Genomic DNA, 8570 nt, shown 5'->3' with positions numbered 1-8570 from the left:
TATTTCAGGTCTGTTCTTGGAGCTCATGTTGCTATTGGCAACCTATTCACAACCGTTGATGATGATCATTTCAAGTGCTCATCAATGGATAGGAAAATGTCGATCGCGATGAGCATCACCCTATGTTTGCGCCTCAAAAACAGACTGACGGTTTAAGGCGTGCAAGGACAACAACCTATTCTTATGCCCCCCATTAGTTCTTATTTCTGAACTTCAAAATTCATTTCGTAGTTACCAAACTTTATCGTAACAACAGACCTGCCAGCAAGTGTTAAACTTTCTGCATTGCTGTACTCTGCTTCTCACGTCCCGGCATGCAAAAAGAAGGTCTCTAACTTTTAAACCTTACTAGGGCAGTTTTAAAAAATGTTACAAGTCTAGATCCTTGCTGAGTTGGAATGTTCCCAACTAAATTAATTCTTGACTGCCTTACAAAAACACTCTATAAACCAGAGTCGAATTAAACAATGCATAGCAATGTATAAAAAAGGTCTCTTGGGCAAATTAGAAGTCTGTAGAAACTTATTTCGATCATGGCGATTGCCGCAGTTCGCTCTCAGAGGCATTGCGCTGAAGACCACTATTAGAGTATTGTAGTCTGGTGGTTGATAAGAGTGACATTAAAATATTACTACCAAGATATCACTTTGCTCACTTCCTCAGCGATCGGTCTGGCAAACTCTGAATTTCGCTGGAAGTTGCCAAATGTCTCCAGCTAGCCCCAAAACCTCATAAAGCAGAATCATCCTAGATTGGTCGATTTCATCTCATATCTGCTGTGAAAATTCAAATCATATTGTGAATTAGGACGTTTATTGTCCCATCTATCAGTCATTTTGATAGCCGGACTTTAGGCATACATACCGGAGACAGAGTCCGCTGTAGCTTTGTCCCCATGCACTGCCTTGCGTAATGTAGCACGACGATCCCGCTGGATGCCCTTAAAAATAAGTTGTCATATGAATTTTTTTAGTATATATGCCCACTGATTTTGAAAGTGACGAAGATGGTTCTATCGGGCATGTGCTCGTACCTGCTGCAGACCCCGCTCCTTTGGTCTCCAGTGGTGAGCTTTGGGAACCAATTCTGCTACCCTTTGGTCTTCAGCGTCCAACCATCAAAGTATTCAGCTCCAGCAGCCCCCCTAAAATCCATCTCAACGACATACTGTATTTTTTCCTCCCCAAGAGAGGCGATCAAATCGTGAAGCTTCTTAACGCTGCACATCGAGCTGATCGCAGGCGCCTTTCCGTTGTGCTGGTTCTGATCTTCTTCGTCTGATTTTGACTCCGCAACGGCACCTCCAGCAGGGAAACCAATCCCCTCTTCTTCTTCTGATTCCGAGTGTTGAGTAACGTGATTGTATTAGGAAACATAGGTTAGACTAGGAAATATTCTGGTTTGCCTTGTACTCCAAGTAGATCATTGTACTCCTATATATATGCCCACGAGGCTCAAGCAATACAACAACAATTCCACCAATCCCTCTCTCCCTTCTAACATGGTATCAGAGCGGAGCGCGAGGTGGTGCAACCGCGTGGACGGCCTCGAGACGGCGGCGTGGACCGCGTGCCACGCTCGCTACGGCCCGACGGGGCGACGCAGCGGCGGCGGGAGGGTCGGTGCAGCCACGGGGACGGCCTGGAGTGGACGACCTCGGGGTGGCGGTAGCGCCGCGGCCCGCGGTCCGCCGGCCGTCACCGCCTGCTCCGACCAGGACTCCTGCATCACCCCGACCCGGCGGCCTCGCGCCATGCGGCGGCCAATCATAGCCGCCCTGCCGCCCGCCGCCGCCGGCTTCATCTCGGACTCCGCCGCCACCATGCCTTCACCGAGCGGTGTCCCCGACCTCGCGCGCGATCGGCTTGATCACCCGCTCGCCGCCGCTATCAGCCTCATCTACGCCGCGCGACCGACCTGGCCCGTCGGTTACACGCGCCTTCGCAGGTCCCGTGAAGATCGTCTTCGAGTTCAGCGCGCCCCTCCGTCGATCGAGCAACGGGCTGCCGCTGCGTCGCCCCGTTGGGCCGCAGCGCCGCCGCCCCGTGGTTCTCCTCCCGGCTGCACCGACCCGCGTCACCGCTGCGTCGCCCCTTTGGGCCGTAGTGCCGCGGCCCGCGGTCTACCGCCACCCCGAGGTCGTCCACTCCAGGCCGTCCCCGTGGCTGCACGACCCTCGCGCCGCCGCTGCGTCGCCCCGTCGGGCCGTAGCGAGCGTGGCACGCGGTCCACGCCGCCGTCTCGAGGCCATCCACGCGGTTGCACCACCTCGCGCTCCGCCGCTGTGCCGCCCCTTCGGGCTATAGCACCGCGGCCCGCGGTCCCTGCGACCGTCCCGAGGTCTTCCGTCGTCACCCCGACCTGCCCGCCGCCGCCGCGTCGCCCCTTCGGGCCGTAGCGCCGCGGCCCGCGGTCCACCGCCGTCACCGCGCGTCGACCTCCCGTGGTATGCGCCGCGCCGTCTCCCTTGGCGCGGGAACGCCACCGTCCACGCCGGTCTTCGTCATGCTGTCAGGGTTCTTCGCCTACGTCGAGCACCGCCGCCGCACTCCTAACCTAGCCGCCGCCGCCGCCTTCAGGCCGCCGCTGCCGCTCTTCTTTGGCCGCCGCCGCCGCTACCTTTGTAGCTGCCGCCGCCGCCCGTCCACCCCCTTCGTCTTCGTCCAGCACCAGTTCGTCGCCAGCGTCGCCGTCATCTACCCCGACCGCTTCATCTACTCCGACAACCGCGGGCGACATTGGCCCCGCGCCGATTGGCGCCGCAACCGTCGTCGAGTCCTTCTCTGCTGGCCTCTCCGACTTCTCCGACATGGTGTACAGCTCGTGCAGGTCCCTCGTCTACGCATGCCCGGTGCTGGCAACACCGCCGCGTGCCTTCGTCCACGACGTGTCCCCGGGCCTGGCAAGCCTGGCGCGGCGCTTCGTCAACTTCGTCTTCGTCCGTCTACGCATGCCCGGTGCTGGCAACACCGGTGCGTGCCTTCGTCCACGATGTGTCCCCGGGCTTGGCAAACCCGCCGCGACGCGTCGTCAACATCATCTACTTCCTGGCGCACCACTACTTCGACACCACTGCGCCCATGCTAACTCGGCGCCCCCTTGCGCCCGCGGCTCCACGGCGACTTCCTCGACACCGGCTACCCCGACTCGACATCGACCACGGCATTCTTCGCACGGCTACCTCGACCACGGCTCCACCACCCACGCTCTCGGCTACATCGACAAACGGCACAAAGGGCTACCGCCCGCTTGAGCAACCTCGTTGGTTTCCACTCCAGCCACGACTCAGCGATGCATCGACCGTTACGACTGTGGGGGGTGTCCGTCGGCTTGCCTTCGGATTCTTCTCCAGTCTCACCGTCTGCATCGCTACCGTTGTGACTGCGGGGGGATGTTGAGTAACGTGATTGTATTAGGAAACATAGGTTAGACTAGGAAATATTCTGGCTTGCCTTGTACTCCAAGTAGATCATTGTACTCCTATATATATGCCCACGAGGCTCAAGCAATACAACAACAATTCCACCAATCCCTCTCTCCCTTCTAACACCGAGGATGCATCGTCGATCCGTCAGGTTGCACTCGAGCCCGAAGCGGGGATCCTGTACCCATCCATCCTGCGTCCAAACATGCCAGCGAAAAAAGTCATGTAATCAGAAGAAGAACATTCACCATTACAGATTCCGTAGTGCCTTTTTACACAGCTCGTTGCGCGGTGCAGTGGACAAAAAAACAATCTGGGTATCAATTTTCTTTCTATAAGGCCATGCGCGACTACAAGGTTAGAGATTATCGATGGATACGTAACGAACTTGCAAATCAACTGGTGAGATTAAGAAAGCGAATGCAAACATGATCCAGTTAGGAAATATAACGGGGCACTGCGCGCCACTGCATGGTAGCTCCTGCGGCTCGGACTGGAAACCTCCACTTGTTCTATCATACACTCCAGGGGGGAGGGTCGTACCTTTACATCTGCTGTGTGCCGCCGCCCTACGAACAAACGAAGTTCGTCGATCTTCAGCTGCTATATGGGCTTTGGTAGAACAACAAATGCTCAGCCCCGTATCCAAAGGAGTGGCCACACTTATCTTTAAGCCGCCCCATGAATGCGAGCATGGGTTGGCCTGCTCCGTCAGCTTGACAACGTACAAGGGAAAGCAGACAAAGAAAGCCCAGGAAACCTCTGTCACGAGATATGTGATTTGCATTGACTTTTCCCAGTAGAAATCTTGTTTTTTCTGCCGACCCTGCTCCTTGGTTATTGTCACGGGTCTGGTCAACTTCTTGAACGGGCCTCCTGGACCAGCGAAAACCCCACGCCGCCTCCGTTTGTCTTGTTATGTTCATCTTTTGAGATCCGGCCACACACGTGAGGCCGTGTGTATTCATGCCCATGCCATAGCCATTTTACAGCAACTCTGCGCCCTACTACCCGCATCCTAGTCTAAGGCCAACTCCAACGCGCGACCCCAAACGGACGTCCGTTTCATTTGCTTTTCGTCCGTTTGAGGGTGGCAAACGGACACGGTCATCTGTTTTGAAGCTGCATTTGTGCCAAAAAAATAGACTTGCAAATAATAAGAAAACATAATTAAACATTAAAAGGCCACACAGCTGCAGTACCCGTGTTCACCATAGTTCATAAACTAAACTAAACTTAATAAAAGATTTTAAGAAAGTAGATAAAAATGGCCGCCGTCGTCTCCAGGAGCCTCTCTTCTATGTGTCGTCGTCGCTGGTGAGGTCGGCGTAGGGAGGTGACTGCCAAAGGTGGGCAGGCGGCCCCTGGTAGACCGGAGGCGCCGGCGGGCCTGCACCACCTCCTCCCGCGGCTCCTGCTCTGGTGACCGCGGCGGCGTGGCTGCCCATGGGCCGACACCCACCGCGTCGGCCATCTCCGGCGGCGTGCACTCCCAGCTCCACCTTCCTCCTCTCCCTTTGTCGCTGCCGCTCATGGTGGGCGGCGCGCGCCTCTGATTCTGGCGTGCGCGTCAGAGCCAGCGGGCGGGCACAAGCACCCACCGTGGACCATGTGGGGAAGCAGCTGTCGACGAGGGCAGGGGAAAGCGTAGAGGAGGAGCGGATTGCGCAGGCGTCCGAGCTGCGTCGGCGGGGAAGCGGCATCTGCGGCGAGGCTACAGATCCGGAGCGGCCCCCGGTCACCACCTTGGACCGCTCTAAGGCGATGCGGAGGGCAAGCTCATAGTACGGATCCAGGTCAAAGTCAGAGCGGTAGCCGGAGCTCGACATTGCGCCGGATTCGATCGGAATCGGTGCAGGGCGCGGAGAGGACGGAGCGAGAGTGGAGAGTGAGTGAGCCATGGTTTTTGAGCGATGAGCCGGAAGGGGTTTTTTGTGGGACAACCGTGGGGTTAGTGGTGGGCCGCGCTTGCCAGGCGGACGCGTCCGGGCGCGCCCGGGCCGCCCCATATCCGCCCCATTATCGCCTCGTGCATTTTTGAGTGAGTTGAACAACGGTTCTGTGAATGTGACATCAATTCTTCACAAAGTATATTTTCGTTTCCCTTCCAATCAAAGACGGTTCTTACCTCGTGGTTTTCGCGGTTCTTCATGGCGACCCGTGAACCCATTATCGTGACATGCGCTTTTAGCGGGTTGAACAATGGTTCCATGAATGTGGGACGCCAAATCCTCACAAAGTCTATTTTCGTTCCCTTCCCATCAAAGGCGGTTCTTCCCTCCTAGTTTTTGTGGTTCTTCATGGCTACCCACGAACCATTATCGCATCGTGCGTTCTTGAGTGAGTTGGGCAACTGTTCCATGAATGTGGGACACTAGTTCTTCACATAGTTTATTTTTGGTTCCCTTCCAATCAAAGATGGTTCTTCCCTCATAGTTTTCATGGTTATTCATAGCGACCTGCGGACCCATTATCGCAACGTGTGTTTTTGAGTGGGTTCAACAATGGGTCCATGAATGTGAGACACCAGATCCCCACAGAAGTCTATTTTTGGTTCCCTTCACATCAAAGATGGTTCTTCCCTCATAGTTCGGGTGATTCTTCATGGCGACCCGTGAACCGATTACCATGTCGTGTGTTTTTTAGTGGGTTGATCAATGGTTCCATGAATGTGGGACAATGGTTCATTACAAAGTCTATTACCAGTTCCCATTTCTGTCAAAGCCGGTTCTTCCCTTGTAGTTTTGGCGGTTCTTCATGGTGACCTGAGAATCCATTATCGCATCGTGCATTTTGAGTGAGTGGAACAACGGTTCCATGAATGTGGGACATCAGTTCTTCACAAAGTATATTTTCGGTTCCCTTCCCATCAAAGACGGTTCTTCCCTCGTAGTTTTGGCGGTTCTTCATGGCGACCCGCGAACCCATTATTACGAGTGCGTTTTTTAGCGGGTTGAACAATGGTTCCATAGATGTGGGACACCGGATGCTCACAAAGTCTATTTTCGTTCCCTTCCTGTCAAAGATAGTCCTTCCCTCGTAGTTTTGATGGTTCTTCATGGCAACCTGCGAACCCATTATCACATCGTGCATTTTTTAGTGGTTTCAACAATGGGTCCTCACAAAAGTTTATTTTCGGTTCCCTTACCATCAAAGATGCATGGTTCTTCTCCTGGTAGTTTTGGTGGTTTCTTGTGGCAAAAGTCAAAAATGAGGAGTGGTCACAAACTCTTCCACTTCCAATTGATGTCAGATATGACAATATGCAATGAGTGCAAATTTTCGAAAGGATCATGATTTAGGATACAGAGAAGTGGGACACTGTGTGCATTGTGGAACCCATTATCGCGTCATGCGTTTTTGAGTGCATTTAACAATGGTTCCATGAATGTTGGACACTGGTTCCTCACAAAGTCTATTTTCGGTTCCCTTTACATCAAAGATGGTTCTTCCCTCGTAGTTTTGGTGGCTCTTCATGGCGACCCGCGAACCCATTATCTCGTCGTGCGTTTTTTAGTGGGTTGATCAACGTTTCCATGAATGTGGGACAATGCTTCCTCACAAAGTCTATTTCAGTTTCCTTCCAATCAAAGACGGTTCTTCCTTTGTAGTTTCATGGTGACCTGAGAACCCATTATCGCACCCTGCATTTTTGGAGGGAGTTGAACAACGGTTCCATGAATGTGGACATCGGTTCTTCAAAAAGTATATTTTCGGTTCCCTTCCCATCAATGGTGGTTCTTCCCTCGAAGTTTTCGCGGTTCTTCATAGCGACCCACGAACCCATTATCATGACATGTGTTCTTAAGTGGATTAAACAATGGGTCCATGAATGTGGGACACCGGATCCTCACAGAAGTCTACTTTCGGTTCCCTTCCCATCAAAGACGGTTCTCCCCTCGTAGTTCGGGCGGTTCTTCATCGCGATCGGGAACTCATTATCCCGTCGTGCATTTTTTAGTGGGTTGATCAATGGTTTCATGAATGTGGAACACTGGTTCCTCACAAAGTCTATCATGGATTCCCTTCATATCAAAGACGGTTCTTCCCTTGTAGTTTTGGTGGTTCTTCATGGTGACCGAAGGATCCATTATCCCATTGTGCATTTTGAGTTAGTTGAACAACGGTTCCATGAATGTGGGACATCAGTTCTTCACAAAGTATATTTTCGGTTCCCTTCCCATCGAAGATGGTTCTTCCCTCGTAGTTTTCGCGGTCCTTCATGGCAACGTGCGAACCCATTATCGCAATGTGCGTTTTGTAGTCGATTGAACAAAGGTTCCATGAATGTGGGACACCAGATCCTCACAAAGTATATTTTCGTTCCCTTCCCATCAAAGACGGTTCTTCCCTCCTAGTTTTGGTGGTTCTTCATGCGACCTGTGAACCCATTATCGCATCGTGCATTTCTTAGTGAGGTGAATAACGGTTCCATGAATGTGGGACACCGATTCTTCACATAGTCTATATTCGGTTCCCTTCCTATCAAAGAAGGTTCTGCCCTCATAGTTTTGACGGTTCTTCATAGCGACCGCAAACCCATTATCGCGACATGTGTTTTTTGAGTGGGTTCAACAATGGGCCCATGAATGTGGGACACCCGATCCTCACAAAAGTCTTTTTTGTTTCCCTTGCCGTCAAAGACGGTTTTTTCCCTCGTAGTTTTGGTGGTTCTTATGGCAAAAGTCAAAACTGAGGAGGGGTCACTACCTCTCGCGCTTCCAATTGATGTTAGATATGACGCTGAGCAACGAGTGCGATTTGATCGCGATTTAGGATACATAGAAGTAGGACACTGTGTGCATTGTGGAATCCATTATCGCGTCATGCGTTTTTTAGTGCATTTAACAATGGTTCCATGAATGTTGGACACTGGTTTCTCACAAAGTCTATTTTTGGTTCCCTTTACATCAAAGATGGTTCTTCCCTCGTAGTTTTGTCTCCATCAATCTTGATACGTTCATGGAAAGGAACTTATCCTTCTACGTATTGCACGCAGACCCCCCTGGTACCCATGCGGCGAGAGCCGAACTGATTTCATAAATCTTGTTCCTTGGTGTTCCACCCTTCATATTTCTGGTGGACTAAATACATGCGGGATTTCACGCCCGTGACCCGGGGGGTGCGCTTGTTGTTTTTGGTGGTG

At 52.6% G+C, this 8570-nt stretch overlaps 1 long non-coding RNA gene across 1 annotated transcript; it reads right to left on the bottom strand.

The window, feature by feature from the left end:
- Nucleotides 1-409: 409 nt before the first annotated feature.
- LOC119304705 lies at nt 410-1339 on the bottom strand. Its single transcript, XR_005148428.1, has 3 exons — nt 1034-1339; nt 865-940; nt 410-776 (listed from the first exon to the last, which is right to left on the bottom strand). It is a non-coding gene; the product is annotated as an uncharacterized LOC119304705 (long non-coding RNA).
- Between the last annotated feature and the right edge of the window lie 7231 nt (nt 1340-8570).

The sequence above is a fragment of the Triticum dicoccoides genome, chromosome 1B (genome assembly GCF_002162155.2).
Source record: "Triticum dicoccoides isolate Atlit2015 ecotype Zavitan chromosome 1B, WEW_v2.0, whole genome shotgun sequence".
Classification (NCBI taxonomy): domain Eukaryota; kingdom Viridiplantae; phylum Streptophyta; class Magnoliopsida; order Poales; family Poaceae; genus Triticum; species Triticum dicoccoides.
The sequence above is the reverse complement of the archived record's forward strand: the minus strand, read 5'-3'. Positions and strand labels throughout refer to the sequence as shown.